Raw genomic sequence first — 17185 nt, forward strand, 5'->3', positions numbered from 1 at the left:
CATCTCTGAACTTCCAGTGACAGAGTTGTGCCTGGCACGCAGTGGGTGCTCAACAAACCCTTGTGGAATGTATGAATGAACATGTACACCAACCAACAACCTTTGCATTTACCAGATGAAGAAGCTGAGCCCCACCCCCCCGGGGGGAAACACACACATTGACCCAGATCACCCAGCTATCTGGGGGCTGAGCTGAAGTCAGTGCCAAACTTCCATTGGCATGAAGGCATTCTGAGCTACAGCTTTTATATAAATTCCATCTCGGTCGGGAAGGGCTTTGGCAAGAAATCTCTTTTCATGACATCTGAAAAGAACAGGACTCCATGAAGACCAACTTCTGACAGGACTGTTGAAAGAGTAAAATGACCAGGCACAGGGTTTTGATGCCAAACATTCCCTGGGTCCTTCTTTGTTTAGTAAAGAACAATCTTTCTAGTTTTCAAGAACTTTTAGTTCCTGGAAAAAAAGTTTCCCATTAATTTTAATTTGCTTGTGCAGTCTTTTAAGTGGGTCGTATTACTTTGAACACCTACCATTCTGAGGTACTTTTTATAAGAAATGAATTATTAATAGTCAACATAGGAACCAAACAGTACAGTGTATATAAAGCTTCTCTTAACCCACATCTGCAGCCTGCTAGAAACATATTGCTCATTCGTTATCAAAAATAACAACTATAACTGTCCTGATACATCTTACAGCAGCTGTTTTTGAGTATGTTGGATTTATACTCAAGTTTGGCATCATTCACTCAGTGTTCCATATCAGCTGTTAGTGCCACTATCTTGGTGGCTGTGTGGTACCCAAGGGTCACTGTAGATCTTGGTCTGTGACTTTGCTCATTGCCTTAGATTAAGAGTGCGCAACTTCAAAGTTCCTTGTTGGGAAAATGCAACACATTCCCATGTCAATCATCATAGGCCGAACCACTAAAGCTACTAAATTAAATTCTTCCCCTTCTACCCTCATGGAAACAATTTTATATAAAATGTTTTTGTGTGAAGATGCTAAGGGAAGAAATGAAGTAGCTTAATGGTGTTTAACAATTTTCCACTGGATCATTTTTTTTATCTTCCTTAAGTCTTAAAGATATAAATCATGACCTTATTTAAATAATCTGCGGTTATAATCTACCTTCCATTCAACACAATAGTTTTCTTTTGCTGCTAGCTTAAATATTCTGTGAGTAAAGGATGTGAATACAGGAGTTAACCGAGTGCATTCTAGTCAACAGTATTTGAGTTTTAAAATCTTGTTATGTTGTTATTATTATTGATATTATACTTGTCAACTTCAACTATATTTGATAATGGCAACCAAAAGATTAGTATAGGGAAGTCAAATCTATCCATTTTTCCTTCTTGTCTTCCTCCTTCCATCTTCTCATTCTTCCTTCTTCCTTCCCTTCTTATTTCTAGTCATTTATCCATTTATCCAATCCAATCCATCCATCCATCTATTACTTGAAGAAATTACCTTCTCACTTGAGCAGGTGGTGGTGCAGTGAATAGAGCATCGACTTGAGACACTGAGGACCCAGGTTCAAAACCTGGAGGTCACTGGTTTGAGTGCAGGGTTGTCAGCTTGAGAGTGGGATCATAGACATGACCCCATGGTTGCTGGCTTGAGCCCAAAGGTCTCTGGCTTGAAACCCAAGGTCGCTGGCTTGGATGGAGCCCCCCAGTCAAGGCATGTATGAGAAAGCAATCAATGAACAACTAAGGTGCCACAATTACAAGTTGATGCTTCTCATCTCTCTCCCTTCCCATCTGTCTGCCCCCTCTCTCTCCCCCTAAAAGAAAGAAAGAGAGAGAGAGAGAGAGAGAGAGAGAGTAAGAAGAAACTACCTTCTCAACTTAACGTACCAGGGATAGTTTCCAGACTTCAAAAAGTATGCAGTCTAGTGGAGAAGACAAACATTAAGACGTGATGTCCACATGTGCAAAGTGCTGACCCAGAGAGATGAGAAAACATCCCTATGAGAGCCTTTATACTATGAAAGGCAAAGGAGAGATGCTGCAGGGGCGGGGAGGGAAGGGGAGGGGTACGGGAAGATTTGAGGCACGGTGTTACTAAGGAGGCAAGCCATGAGTCCCTACATACAATTCATGGGATGATAACCCCGTCGACAAAAATGTTAAGATTGATTGTGTACACACACGTGCGCACGTGCATGCAGACAACCCCCGGTTTTTCCATTCACAGGAATCATATTAAAAAGGAAATCGTGAAGCAGAGCATCCTCTCCTATAGGAGAAATGTCAAAACGGGGGGCAGCATTCCTGAGTAAGAACTCAGTATCCCACCAATCACAGGTCTCCTCAACAATGTGTCAGGGAAGCAAGGAAATGAATGATAGCCACCGCCATTTCAAACCACAGACAATCCTTTCTGTTCTTAAAACATGGGAAGACATCATCAAATCAGAAACGGAATGTGACATCTGGGGGCCCACTGGAGTCTTCATGTCACAGATGAAGGCCGAGGAACTGACCCCTTTCCCGTGGTGGCTCAGCAGATGGCGGCAGAGCCAGGCAGCCCTCCTACCTCCTGGTCCGGCATTCCCATTGCGCCGCGAGTCCAGGAAAACACAGCAACTCTGTATAAAATACCCAGAAAGCTCATTTGGCTCTACTAAGAAGAGAAATGAAATTGCGTTTGCCCTTCTTAGCGTTTAAAATATTTAGAATACCGGAAGGTGTAGCCAGGGGTCTCCAAACTTTTTACACAGGGGGCCAGTTCACTGTCCCTCAGACCATTGGAGGGCTGCCAAATACAGTGGTCCTCTCACTGACCACCAATGAAAGAGGTGCCCCTTCCAGAAGTGCAGTGGGGGCTGGATAAATGGCCTCAGGGGGCCGCATTGCGGCCCGCGGGCCGTAGTTTGGGGACGCCTGTGTCTCTTTACAAAAGCTATCTGAGGTGCTTATTTTTCCTCGTGACAACTTTCCTTGAAATTGGTGGTGGCCTTCAGGACAGTTCCAGGCTTCTTCAGCACTTCTGTCGGTACTCTGTTGACAACTCTCAGTTTTTCATCTCTTAGTGCTTAACTTACAGATATGAAAAAAAAACCCATAAAATCACAGTTGCTCATCTGATGTCTTCCTTTGAGGGATACGAACACAAAGTACCGAATGAAATGATTACAATGTGAAGGCAATACACCGACCGCCAGGTGAACACGGTCAGGCGGAAGAACAGGTGCAGAAAAAGGTGCCGCAGAAATGCAGGGGGGAGAAATCACTGTAGACTGAAGTCGCCCTAAAGAGTTCCCCGAGAGAGGAAGTAATTGAGCCACATATGAAAGAACAAGGAGCTTATGGGGGAGGGGGAAGGCAGAAAATCAGGAGATGCCTTCCAGGCACAGAAAACAATAAGAAATGGTGGTGACTCAGAAATAATGTGGGAAGGAGCAGGAAGAGGACATCCTTAGCAGTAAGATCAAGGGGAGGTCAGCAGAATACGTTGGCTGCATCCAGATTCCCAGGACTCTGAATGTCAGTTTTGGGTTGATTCTCTGCAGGCCAGTGGAGTGCCAGGAATCAAGCCCCTAACAGCACTGTAGCAGCTCTTAGCCAACAACTGATGGCAACTGGTGTATAATGACCTTGATGACCTTGCCTATTGGGTAAGACGACTCTGAAGTACCTGTTCTAATTTTAATAGGCGGGGAGGCAGAGAGACAGACTCCCACATGCCCCAGGATCCACCCAGCAATCCCACTAGGGGGCAATGTTCTTCCCACTTGGGGCATTGCTCTGTTGCTCAGCAACCAAGCTCTTCTTAGTGCCTGAGGCAGAGGCCATGGAGCCATCCTCAGCACCCAGGGCCAACTCACTCCAATTGAGCCATGGCTGCAGGAGGAGAGGAAAGAGAGAGAGAGAAGTGAGAGGGGGAGAGGTGGAGAAGTAGATGGGTGCTTTTCCTGTGTGTCCTGACTGAGAATCAAACAAGGGACATCCAAATGCTGGGCCGACACTCTACCTGAGCCAACAGGCCAGGGCCAAGACTCAGTAAATTCTAATGCATTTGGCCTTTAATAATATGTATGATTTGTGATTAACCTTCAATGACACATATCTGCTTATGTAACTTGCCAAGTAGAGGTCCAGGAAAATTTTAAAAAGTTGGGTAAAATAAAATTTAAAAAATAAAAATTTATAATATTTAGCCTCTAAAACTCGCTTGTAAAATGATGTAATGACTATTGTGGAATGTCAAAAAAGAAAAATTGTGCCACATATGAGCTTCTCTTCCCCACAAAGTAATTTTGAGTTTCACCAAAATCTGATGCCCAATGTTGGACACTATGCAAATAAACCTCATTGGTGGGGGACGTATTTAAGTGCTGCCTCCAGTCATCGGTTGAGGGTTCTGTGGGAAAGGAAAGACATCTTTTCCCAGCACCTCTGGCCTGGTAGACAAGGTGAACAGGGTGGGTAGGGAAGCAGATACTGGAGTTGAACACCAGGCCTGAACATAAAGGTGAAAGGGATGTAGACAGCCCCGACGGTGCCTGCTGCAGGGTCCTGTGAGTGGGAGACGCAGCTTTATGAATGGGAGAAGGAGCCAGCCAGTGCGACCTGTCGCCGGCGGATCAGCACAGTTAGTCCTGTTATCTTTGAATGTCTGGACAGGGCCCAAGGCTGTGGAGACATCCCACCAACCCCTTGTGAGCCACATCCTGGCCACTTCCCTTCTTTAGAAACTGTAGAGGGGCATTATACTGGTTTTCTATGGCTGGCAAATGCTCTTAAAGGTAGGTATCCCCAGGCTGAGAAGGTCGTTGATTATTATTTTTTTTCTCTCTGTATTTTTCTGAAGCCGGAAACGGGGAGAGACAGTCAGACAGACTCCCGCATGCGCCCCAACGGGATCCACCTGGCATGCCCACCAGGGGGCGATGCTCTGCCCCTTCGGGGCTTCGCTCTGTTGCAACCAGAGCCACTCTAGAGCCTGGGGCAGAGGCCAAGGAGCCATCCCCAGCGTCCGGGCCATCTTTGCTCCAGTGGAGCCTCGGCTGCGGGAGGGGAAGAGAGAGACAGAGAGGAAGGAGAGGGGGAGGGGTGGAGAAGCAGATGGGCGCTTCTCCTGTGTGCCCTGGCCGGGAATCGAACCCGGGACTTCTGCACGCCAGGCCGACGCTCTACCACTGAGCCAACCGGCCAGGGCCTCGTTGATTATTTTTAATGTTATCCCTGCCCTAAACCAGGGCACCATAAGGTAAGACACACAGGACAATGCCCTGGCTGAATCTGATGGGTACCTATTTTGAGCTTCCTCAGTGCAATCCACTTGAGAGAGAACGACTACAGATAAATTCAAGAAGATACAGACGGCAGCACACACAACTTCTGAGCCCATCGCTGCAGGGTCTGCGCTCTGGAAAGACCTCCCCTCAGCTTCCCAACCTAGGAAGGCAGCTGTCAATACCTTCAAGGCAGAGTGTTGACAGCACTTTGTCCCCCAATGTTGTCATGGTGTTTATTCCTCAGCCTCTGTTCACCTCTAGGCGCTGAGAGCTTTCAGTGTCAATCCTACTGCTTGCATTTGAGAGTTGTCCCCAAAGTCCCCTGGAGTCCTTACAGAAGCAGTTGCATTCCAAGAACCAGACTAGAGGCCGCTCCTCTGTGATACAGCTAACTCCTCTTTACAGCACATTAGTGATCTAGACCAAACAATATAAAAACCTTTCTCAAAACCCCAGCATTTCTATACCTCCTCAGAATAAAGCTGCCGCTGTCAGCCTTTAGAGAGAAGATGCCGGGGTGGATGCGCTCGCCAAGTTCTGCACAGGAGTGGTAGGCACCCCGTTTTCAGACTCTTAGCCCCCTTCTCGAGCTTGTAATAAGCTGGCGAAAGCTATCCTCTCCCCAAGACACAGTCATGTTTACGTGACAGAACTCTGGACCAGGAAACCTTGAAGTACAGCGAGAGACTACAAAGGAGTCAGTTCTCACGGAGTGTCCCAGGATAAGTTCCGAAATTTCTCATTCCTGCAGGGAGAAGCTGTTTTGTCCTGCTGGCTCGTTTCAGTTAGTGATGGCCTATTCCTCTGCCTTCCTACAGATCTGACAGATAGGACAGGTCAAATCATTTAGAATCCAAATACCTATTTTCACTGCTATAAAAAAATCACTAAGTATCCTGATTTATAAGGTACTAGTTGCCTTCCTATAGATCTTACGGATAGGACAGGTCAAATCATTTAGAATCCAAATACCCATTTTCACTGCTATAAAAAAAGTCACTAAGGTATCCTGATTTATAAGGTACTAGTTATAGTGTGACAAATATTTAGGGACTTATTTTAATAACCAAGAACGCCAAAAAAGATATGTTTTCTAAAATAAAAACAATTTTTGGTAAAAAAAAAAAAAAAAAAAAAGAGAGAGAGAGAGAAAAAGTACCAAGAAGCCAAAAACAATATTGTACCAATAGGTGTAATTCTAACTATATATAAGAAATCAAATCTAATCTTATTTTATCTTTTAAAATACTCTAGAGCAGTGTTTTTCAACAGCTGGTGCGAGGACCGGTGTCGGCCCGCGAAAGAGTTAACCACCCTGATGTATGAAGATTACAGACCCAATAATCTTAATCAAATTCGCTTATGCTCTGGGCGATTTATGCCTTAGCGGTCCCTGAAATAATTCTCCTGTCTTCTCCAGTCCGCAAGTGCGAAAAGGTTGAAAACCACTGCTCGAGAGTGATGGGAGTCTACGGCCATACCACCTTGAACGCGCCCGATCTCGTCTGATCTCGGAAGCTAAGCAGGGTCGGGCCTGGTTAGTACTTGGATGGGAGAGCGATGGGAGTCCGTGGGCTCAGCCCTCAGGCAGCCTCCTGTTGTTTAGGCTCAGCTAACGTTTCAAGCCGCCTGCTCTAAACCACCCCACGTGCCTCCTGCTTACTGGCTCAGGGTCCGCTCACCCCACACCTACAGTACGTTCCACTTTGTTCAAGGCTCAGAGCGGCACCTAGGACCAGCTTGCTTCTCAGGTGTTCCTGCCCCACCTCCGCCACCACTCAGCTTCCCCGCCAGCTGTCCTGACTTCGATGTCCCCGAACAGTCCCCCGGTCCCCAATTAGTTCGGACTTGAGCTGAATCCCTGGGCTGATGTGTTTACATAGCTTGTCCCTTACCTCCACCAGCCCCCATGGAACATTTGACTACTTTCAAAGACATTTTAAAAAAAAGATCTAAACAGCTGACATTAATTAATAATTGGTTTTTGTTTTAAATCTTTAATTTTAAGAAGCTTTAACATCCATACTGCTCATATCCTTAAATACTTGCCTAAACCAAGTGAACTATATGTGTGTATGGACGTCGGTTCTAATTTTTTCCAATCGTCAGCTTCAGTACGCCGTTCAGTTGGAGATGGCTTCACATCTCACCGTGCTTTATAAATGTTTTCTAATCATGCAAAACAGACCCAAATGGTTATTAACTCCAGATAGGAATCCTGAGGCACCTCTGTAAGGCACATCAATTAAAGTTTACAGTGGGTTAGGGACATGATGCCTGGAACAGGAATTTCTGGTTGGAAAACCACTTACACAGAGCCAGAAATACCTCAATCTCCCTCCTGTGTACCCACCTGGGCCAGTTTTATGATCATAGAGAGAGAAAAACATTGACTAAGGTGATCTGAGCCAAACTCGTGGTTTCCCTAGCAACATTCAAATAATTAACACTAAGGATGTTACTTTTAAAAAGTAATATGCCTATATCCTCACTGGCTTCTCTAGCAATTGTTTGGCTATAGCTCTGGCTCATGTAGTAACTCATGCAGGGACAGGATCAGGCCTGGCTTCAAAGGCCATCGTCTGTCTAATGAGGCCAACACGAGAGGCCAGAGCGCCCTCCCCGTCCCTCCAAGCAGCTCAGGCTCCTTCCTCCTGTTCCACTGTGAAAAGAACTGCTGGTTCCCAGCTAACAGAGGAATTCAAATCCTCATCAGCCTTTACTGTAGGGGTAGTTTCCGGAATCACTAAATCTTAGGACATCTGGAACCAATCAGTGAGGTTCACTCACTGTAACAACTGGATGAAAGGCAAAGAATACTTCGGGGGGCAGAGGAATCCTCGAGATCTGTGGGCTGCTCAGAGGTCTGACGTCATAAGACAGGGATGATGTACAGTGATGTATGACTTTCCCCAGCAATGGCACAAAGCCACCTTATGTCACACGTAAGCTGCCCGTCGAACCTGGCCGCTACATACTTAAAACACAAAGCGCTGATGTGCAACGTCTCAGAGGATGGCAGGCCAGACAACTCAGGAGACAGACCCAAGCCAGGATGGCCACCGTGATCCCCCCACACTGTCACGGCTATAATTTCCCCCTGATTCTAGCTCAAGAACCAAACGGGGAATGTAAAGGGTCACAGACAATAAAACATATTGGAAGTACAAGCCTCCCTGGATCTGGAAGCGACTTTTTTTCCTGTGAGATGAGCAGGCCCAGGCACAAGGGGAAGGGAGTTCTTTCCTCCTGGGTCCTCCGGATCTCTGGAGGCCTGGAGAGCAGGCGCCAGAACACACACATGGCACGCAGCACACAGAACCACCGCGATGGGCCCATTCGTGGCTGCCACATTCACCACCTGGCCGAGTCTCTCCGCTTTGGGCCTGAAGCACTAGTTTCCTCAAGCTCATCTAAGCGCCGATGAGCAGTTACCCATGTCGTCAATAAATAATAAACCAAGAACAAGAAATGAACAGTTATTTCCTAATCCGCGAGGGCCTCCGAGACAGGAAAACGTGGCCAGAGCTTTATAACAGTCCCAGTTCCGAATATTACAGCAAAGATCTTCCATCTGCTCTAGTACGCAGAGCAAAATATTTGTTTCTCCATCCTGTTTTCACACTAAGGGGAAACTTCTAGAACAGGGTTTTTAACCTAATTTTATGCTGCCACATACTCTTAGCAGACTAGTGAAGTGAATGGACTTTTTCTCAAAACACTGTTTTTAAATGCATAAAGTGAAAAAAATAGGATTACAAAGAAACCAATTACATAAAATACAATGATAATTATATTTAAAAATGCGTGGTGAACGGTAACTAAAAAAATAATGTTGGCTAATAAGATTGGGTGGTAGATTTACAAACTACCATCACTGTGAGTTCGGGACGAATATAAATGATACTTTGGAATATCTGCAATACAGTAATTCGATGTGAAAATGTCAGGGATTTCTGTGTGTCACGGGTCCTGTTAACACTTCTACACTTCGCTGTCTGCATTCATAACTATTGAATAAATAAAATGCTAAGTTCCAATTCGAAGTCAGTGAAAATAAAGATGCGACCGTTTTTCCATCCAAGTTGACAGACCCCCATGAATTCTATGCACAGATCACTAAGGGGATCTGGACCCAGGTTAAGAACCTCTGTCCCATAGGAAGGTGAGAGGGAGGGACTGATGTCATGATGGGAAGGAGAGGCCACATAGAGGCCACGTGGACAGCATGCTCAGAGCCCGACACCAGGAGAAAAGGTAAGAATGGCTTTGATGTCATTCATCTCGATTCCACTGTCCCTGGGCAATAGTGAGCCACCTTTAAAAGTGAGCAAGTGGATCAGGGAGGTACGAAAATGAGATTCCTCTTCTTGGCTTAGGAGGTTAAATTGTTTGTGGTCTTCCGCACCAGGAAAAAAAAAAAAAGAAAAGTTAAAAACATGCGTCTTTTTTTATTTCCTTAAAGAAACATATCTACTGACAGAAACAGTGGCATTTATCTCTTGTTGAAGTCTCATTATCACAGGAAACATTCTCCAAAAAGAGCCCGGTGTTCGCGGCAAGGGGGGCTGCCTACACCGCCTGAACATCATGTGTTCCCTTACGCACCGGCCGGTGCCCTCCAGGGAGGGCGGTTTGCAGTGAAAGCCATCTCTCACAATGCTGCCCCTCTCCTGTTATCCCTCGTGCCTGGACAGTCCTCTTTAAAAGCAAAGTCCCAGGAAAGAAGCAAACAGCAGTAACCCTACAGGACACGAAGTCCCATTCGCCACCAGAAGGCACCTTCTACGTATCACTCCAAGGCCTGGTTTTTAAAAAGCCCAAAGCCCTCCAATTTCAAGCAAGCAGATAAAAAGCCCACCAGCAAGTGCTTCCCCCATTACTATCTGATAAATCCATCGGATTGGGTTTATTTTTGAAACTCAGTCCTCAAGAAGAATGAGACTGTCTGGACTGAGGCGCATGAACAAACAAAACACGAGGTCTAAGTTTGATAGGGTCCCAGGGCGGGTCCCCAGTACACAGCCTGTGATGAGGACTTGGGTGGGTCCCAGGAGATGCCCTGCGGAGCAGGAGGCCAGGGAAGCCGGTGGGGAAGGGTTGGAGAGGCTCCTGGGCAGTCCAGCCTTAGCCTGATTCACACCCTCTGGCGCACCAATCACTGCAGGGAATCACCCGCACTTGACACAAGGGGGCTGGCTTTTGGGATCCCAAATTGGTCAGTGATTGGCTGAGGGTTACCCCAGGGCGGGTGTAACCTCCCAGTCAAGATGACTGACTGCCTGTGAGGTAAGGATCCTTCTCCAGACCAGAGGCGGACCAGCTGTAAGCCCTTAGCAGTCAACACAGTGACAGCTGGGAGCATGGCACCTGCAGAGCCAAGGGCTCTGGGCGGGGCACCAGAGCCTCCACCTGGCCCTGTCATCCTGTCATTCCTGGATCGAGATCCCCTGCAATGGAGTCGGGGGGCGGGGGGTGGGGAAGGCTCCTAAAATCTACAAGCTCTTTACAGAGTGGCCCTCCTTCTCACTTGAGCAGTGATGAACTGTGATTTATGAGCACCTTTGGCTCTGCGGGGAGGGGACCAGTGACCACTGGGGACAAAGCAAAAGGATCATCCCTCCTAAGCCACAGCTGTCCTGGGTTTTTTGGGTTTTGTTTTTTTTTTTTTTGTCTGTGAAGAGCCCAAGGGCCGCCTTCCAATTCACCCGAGGTTATGTCAGGGGCTCAGAACACACTTGGGGAGAGAAGCTAACGAGAGGGTGTGTGTCCGGCAGGAAAAATGTGTGCGCAGGAAGAGTTAGCTCAGAAAACAAAACCACTGTGCGTCTTTGGAATGTGGCTTTTCTTACAGTAACCAAGTCTGTTGTGGGGTGGGTGAGTCTGGTGTTAGTGGCAAGAGACCAACAACACAGTCATACAGAATAAATTGCAGAAATCTCAGCGGGGACACAGCACTTGGCTCCCTGCCTGCTCTCGATTGGAGAGAAGTGAGGGATCCAGTTGCTACAATACATTCTCGCGATAGGTCTTCTCTTAGGCTGACTGTCCAGTGAGAAGGAAGGAACCGCCACACCATTCTGACCCGGCTGGAGAGATGCTTTTGCATAAAACCTCCCATGGTTGGCTACATTTGGAAGCCAAGGAAAATACTACCAAATAAAATTTTATTAGGTACACCCGTGAGGTAGACCCAGACTCCACAGGTCGCTTCGGAGGGAGGCCAGCTACCAGCGTGTACCCAGCTTCTTCGTGGTTGCCATGGTTACTCCTCCGTCTGCCCCCACGCTCCTCTATGGATTCCCCATTCTCTCACCATCCAAGTGGAAAATCTTCATCAGTGTCTGCCCACCGGGAGGAGGGCTGTCCCTGAAATCCAGTATTTGCTGGGGCAGATTTCTGCTGCTCATGTGGGTGTGTGTGTGTGGGGGGGGGCTGAAAATGACGTGACCTCCCTATAATGGAAAAAGGTCAGTTCCTAGGGTGATGGCCCACTGTCGTCACCCTCACACTGAGGAAATCAGATCATCCCTGAGATAGAAAGAAATTTCCTAAATTGGATAGTAGTGCATCATAGTGGGAACGAGAGACTGGCCAGGTTTCCCAAGCCGCTGCGGCTATTTAAAGACAGGCCATGGGTCTAGCCACGGCTGGAACACCGGACTTGGGACTCAGGAACCTCCCAGCAGGTGTTTTTCCTGCCACTGCCATTCAACTTCCTTTTTGACCTCAGATAAGTGACTCAAATCCGTGGCTTGTCAGCAGCCCGTTGGGCCCCTGAATGCCATGGGTCCAAAGCATATACATGGACACCACCACCCACGAAGAACCTACGAGCCGGGCTCGTTTCTGTCCTGCTGAGCTTCGCTGGAGGACAATGCAGGGGGTGTCTCTGGAGGACAGTGCAGGGGGTGTCTCTGGAGGACAGTGCAGGGGGTGTCTCTGGAGGACAGTGCAGGAGGTATCTCTGGAGGACAGTGCAGGGGGTGTCTCTGGAGGACAGTGCAGGGGGTGTCTCTGGAGGACAGTGCAGGGGGTGTCTCTGGAGGACAGTGCAGGAGGTGTCTCTGGAGGACAGTGCAGGGGGTGTCTCTGGAGGACAATGCAGGGGGTGTCTCTGGAGGACAGTGCAGGAGGTGTCTCTGGAGGACAGTGCAGGAGGTGTCTCTGGAGGACAATGCAGGGGGTGTCTCTGGAGGACAGTGCAGGAGGTGTCTCTGGAGGACAGTGCAGGGGGTGTCTCTGGAGGACAATGCAGGGGGTGTCTCTGGAGGACAGTGCAGGGGGTGTCTCTGGAGGACAGTGCAGGGGGTGTCTCTGGAGGACAGTGCAGGGGGTGTCTCTGGAGGATGATGCAGGAGGTGTCTCTGGAGGACAGTGCAGGGGGTGTCTCTGGAGGACAGTGCAGGGGGTGTCTCTGGAGGACAATGCAGGGGGTGTCTCTGGAGGACAATGCAGGGGGTGTCTCTGGAGGACAGTGCAGGAGGTGTCTCTGGAGGACAATGCAGGAGGTGTCTCTGGAGGACAGTGCAGGAGGTGTCTCTGGAGGACAGTGCAGGGGGTGTCTCTGGAGGACAGTGCAGGGGGTGTCTCTGGAGGACAGTGCAGGAGGTGTCTCTGGAGGACAGTGCAGGGGGTGTCTCTGGAGGACAGTGCAGGGGGTGTCTCTGGAGGACAGTGCAGGGGGTGTCTCTGGAGGACAGTGCAGGGGGTGTCTCTGGAGGACAGTGCAGGAGGTGTCTCTGGAGGACAATGCAGGAGGTGTCTCTGGAGGACAATGCAGGAGGTGTCTCTGGAGGACAATGCAGGGGGTGTCTCTGGAGGACAGTGCAGGAGGTGTCTCTGGAGGACAATGCAGGAGGTGTCTCTGGAGGACAATGCAGGAGGTGTCTCTGGAGGACAGTGCAGGAGGTGTCTCTGGAGGACAGTGCAGGAGGTGTCTCTGGAGGACAGTGCAGGGGGTGTCTCTGGAGGACAATGCAGGGGAGGACAGTGCAGGGGGTGTCTCTGGAGGACAGTGCAGGGGGTGTCTCTGGAGGACAGTGCAGAAGGTGTCTCTGGAGGACAGGACAATGCAGGAGGTGTCTCTGGAGGACAGGACAATGCAGGAGGTGTCTCTGGAGGACAGTGCAGGAGGTGTCTCTGGAGGACAATGCAGGGGGTGTCTCTGGAGGACAGTGCAGGGGGTGTCTCTGGAGGACAGTGCAGGGGGTGTCTCTGGAGGACAGTGCAGGAGGTGTCTCTGGAGGACAGTGCAGGAGGTATCTCTGGAGGACAGTGCAGGGGGTGTCTCTGGAGGACAGTGCAGGAGGTATCTCTGGAGGACAGTGCAGGGGGTGTCTCTGGAGGACAGTGCAGGGGGTGTCTCTGGAGGACAGTGCAGGGGGTGTCTCTGGAGGACGATGCAGGGGGTGTCTCTGGAGGACAATGCAGGGGGTGTCTCTGGAGGACAATGCAGGGGGTGTCTCTGGAGGACAGTGCAGGAGGTATCTCTGGAGGACAGTGCAGGAGGTATCTCTGGAGGACAGTGCAGGGGGTGTCTCTGGAGGACAATGCAGGGGGTGTCTCTGGAGGACAATGCAGGGGGTGTCTCTGGAGGACAGTGCAGGGGGTGTCTCTGGAGGACAATGCAGGGGGTGTCTCTGGAGGACAATGCAGGGGGTGTCTCTGGAGGACAGTGCAGGAGGTGTCTCTGGAGGACAGTGCAGGAGGTGTCTCTGGAGGACAGTGCAGGGGGTGTCTCTGGAGGACAGTGCAGGGGGTGTCTCTGGAGGACAGTGCAGGAGGTGTCTCTGGAGGACAGTGCAGGGGGTGTCTCTGGAGGACAGTGCAGGAGGTGTCTCTGGAGGACAATGCAGGGGGTGTCTCTGGAGGACAGTGCAGGAGGTATCTCTGGAGGACAGTGCAGGGGGTGTCTCTGGAGGACAATGCAGGGGGTGTCTCTGGAGGACAATGCAGGGGGTGTCTCTGGAGGACAGTGCAGGAGGTGTCTCTGGAGGACAGTGCAGGGGGTGTCTCTGGAGGACAGTGCAGGGGGTGTCTCTGGAGGACAGTGCAGGAGGTGTCTCTGGAGGACAGTGCAGGAGGTGTCTCTGGAGGACAGTGCAGGAGGTGTCTCTGGAGGACAATGCAGGGGGTGTCTCTGGAGGACAGTGCAGGAGGTGTCTCTGGAGGACAGTGCAGGAGGTGTCTCTGGAGGACAGTGCAGGGGGTGTCTCTGGAGGACAGTGCAGGGGGTGTCTCTGGAGGATGATGCAGGGGGTGTCTCTGGAGGACAGTGCAGGGGGTGTCTCTGGAGGATGATGCAGGAGGTGTCTCTGGAGGACAGTGCAGGGGGTGTCTCTGGAGGACAGTGCAGGGGGTGTCTCTGGAGGACAGTGCAGGGGGTGTCTCTGGAGGACAGTGCAGGGGGTGTCTCTGGAGGACAGTGCAGGAGGTGTCTCTGGAGGACAGTGCAGGGGGTGTCTCTGGAGGACGATGCAGGAGGTGTCTCTGGAGGACAGTGCAGGGGGTGTCTCTGGAGGACAGTGCAGGGGGTGTCTCTGGAGGACAGTGCAGGAGGTGTCTCTGGAGGACAATGCAGGGGGTGTCTCTGGAGGACAGTGCAGGGGGTGTCTCTGGAGGACAGTGCAGGGGGTGTCTCTGGAGGACAGTGCAGGGGGTGTCTCTGGAGGATGATGCAGGAGGTGTCTCTGGAGGACAGTGCAGGGGGTGTCTCTGGAGGACAGTGCAGGGGGTGTCTCTGGAGGACAGTGCAGGGGGTGTCTCTGGAGGACAGTGCAGGGGGTGTCTCTGGAGGACAGTGCAGGGGGTGTCTCTGGAGGACAGTGCAGGGGGTGTCTCTGGAGGACAGTGCAGGAGGTGTCTCTGGAGGACAGTGCAGGGGGTGTCTCTGGAGGACAGTGCAGGGGGTGTCTCTGGAGGACAGTGCAGGGGGTGTCTCTGGAGGACAGTGCAGGGGGTGTCTCTGGAGGACAATGCAGGGGGTGTCTCTGGAGGACAGTGCAGGGGGTGTCTCTGGAGGACAATGCAGGGGGTGTCTCTGGAGGACAGTGCAGGGGGTGTCTCTGGAGGACAGTGCAGGGGGTGTCTCTGGAGGACAATGCAGGGGGTGTCTCTGGAGGACAGTGCAGGGGGTGTCTCTGGAGGACAGTGCAGGAGGTGTCTCTGGAGGATGATGCAGGAGGTGTCTCTGGAGGACAGTGCAGGGGGTGTCTCTGGAGGACAGTGCAGGGGGTGTCTCTGGAGGACAATGCAGGAGGTGTCTCTGGAGGACAGTGCAGGGGGTGTCTCTGGAGGACAGTGCAGGGGGTGTCTCTGGAGGACAGTGCAGGGGGTGTCTCTGGAGGACAGTGCAGGAGGTGTCTCTGGAGGACAATGCAGGAGGTGTCTCTGGAGGACAGTGCAGGGGGTGTCTCTGGAGGACAGTGCAGGGGGTGTCTCTGGAGGACAGTGCAGGGGGTGTCTCTGGAGGACAATGCAGGGGGTGTCTCTGGAGGACAGTGCAGGGGGTGTCTCTGGAGGACGGTGCAGGGGGTGTCTCTGGAGGACAGTGCAGGGGGTGTCTCTGGAGGACAATGCAGGGGGTGTCTCTGGAGGACAATGCAGGGGGTGTCTCTGGAGGACGGTGCAGGAGGTATCTCTGGAGGACAATGCAGGGGGTGTCTCTGGAGGACAATGCAGGGGGTGTCTCTGGAGGACGGTGCAGGAGGTATCTCTGGAGGACAGTGCAGGGGGTGTCTCTGGAGGACAGTGCAGGGGGTGTCTCTGGAGGACAATGCAGGGGGTGTCTCTGGAGGACAGTGCAGGGGGTGTCTCTGGAGGACAGTGCAGGGGGTGTCTCTGGAGGACAATGCAGGGGGTGTCTCTGGAGGACAATGCAGGGGGTGTCTCTGGAGGACAACGCAGGGGGTGTCTCTGGAGGACAACGCAGGGGGTGTCTCTGGAGGACAATGCAGGGGGTGTCTCTGGAGGACAATGCAGGGGGTGTCTCTGGAGGACAGTGCAGGGGGTGTCTCTGGAGGACGGTGCAGGGGGTGTCTCTGGAGGACAGTGCAGGGGGTGTCTCTGGAGGACAATGCAGGGGGTGTCTCTGGAGGACAATGCAGGAGGTGTCTCTGGAGGACGATGCAGGAGGTGTCTCTGGAGGACAGTGCAGGGGGTGTCTCTGGAGGACAGTGCAGGGGGTGTCTCTGGAGGACAGTGCAGGGGGTGTCTCTGGAGGACGATGCAGGGGGTGTCTCTGGAGGACAGTGCAGGGGGTGTCTCTGGAGGACAGTGCAGGGGGTGTCTCAGCGTCCCAGAGCCGCCATCTGTGCGCATCCCCAGGCTGAGCTGAAGCCAGGGCTCCACAGAAACACAGCTGTGCGGCCCAGCCCCACCCAGAACCCTCCCAGGATGACGGAGGAGTCAGAGGTCCTATCCTCTCTGCCTCGGATGTGCTCACACACATCCCTCATCTGCTGGCCTCGGGAAAATGGGGACAGAGCTCCCAGCCCTGTACTTGGCTCATGGGTTAGCTCTATAGCCAAATGCCGATCGGCATGTGGGCAATATGTGCCTCCGCCTGGTAAAAAGGGGGGAAAGGAACAGATGCCAACAAAAGCAATAGGAGAATGCTGGATGTTTGGCAAAATGTGGAAAAAAAAAAAAAAAGCATTCCCAGGAAGTTAATGGGAAGAAGCCTTGGTGTCAAAAGGTGATATAATACTCCTGTTGGAAATTGAAGAATTAGCTCATCGACTGAGACCCTTTGAGAAGCGATGCCATAGACATCAGACATGCCCTGCCACGCGCACCCCAGATTGGTTCAAATGCTCTCGCCGACTTCGAGCTGCCAGTGTCTGCATCTCTGTATATAAGGGCCTTTCCCCGGAACCAGACAACGCTGGTGTCTGTCACAGGCTGGAGGGCCAGGGAACTAAACGGTCCTAC

General features: G+C 51.1%; 1 protein-coding gene and 1 pseudogene across 1 annotated transcript in view; one reads left to right on the plus strand and one right to left on the minus strand.

Moving 5' to 3' along the window:
• The window catches only part of ITGA9 (integrin subunit alpha 9), a 352967-nt gene that overhangs the window by 132042 nt on the left and 203740 nt on the right, over nt 1-17185 (minus strand). The window lies entirely within an intron of this gene.
• LOC136382722 (5S ribosomal RNA) lies at nt 6719-6834 on the plus strand (annotated as a pseudogene).

Source organism: Saccopteryx leptura, chromosome 10, assembly GCF_036850995.1.
Source record: "Saccopteryx leptura isolate mSacLep1 chromosome 10, mSacLep1_pri_phased_curated, whole genome shotgun sequence".
NCBI lineage: Eukaryota > Metazoa > Chordata > Mammalia > Chiroptera > Emballonuridae > Saccopteryx > Saccopteryx leptura.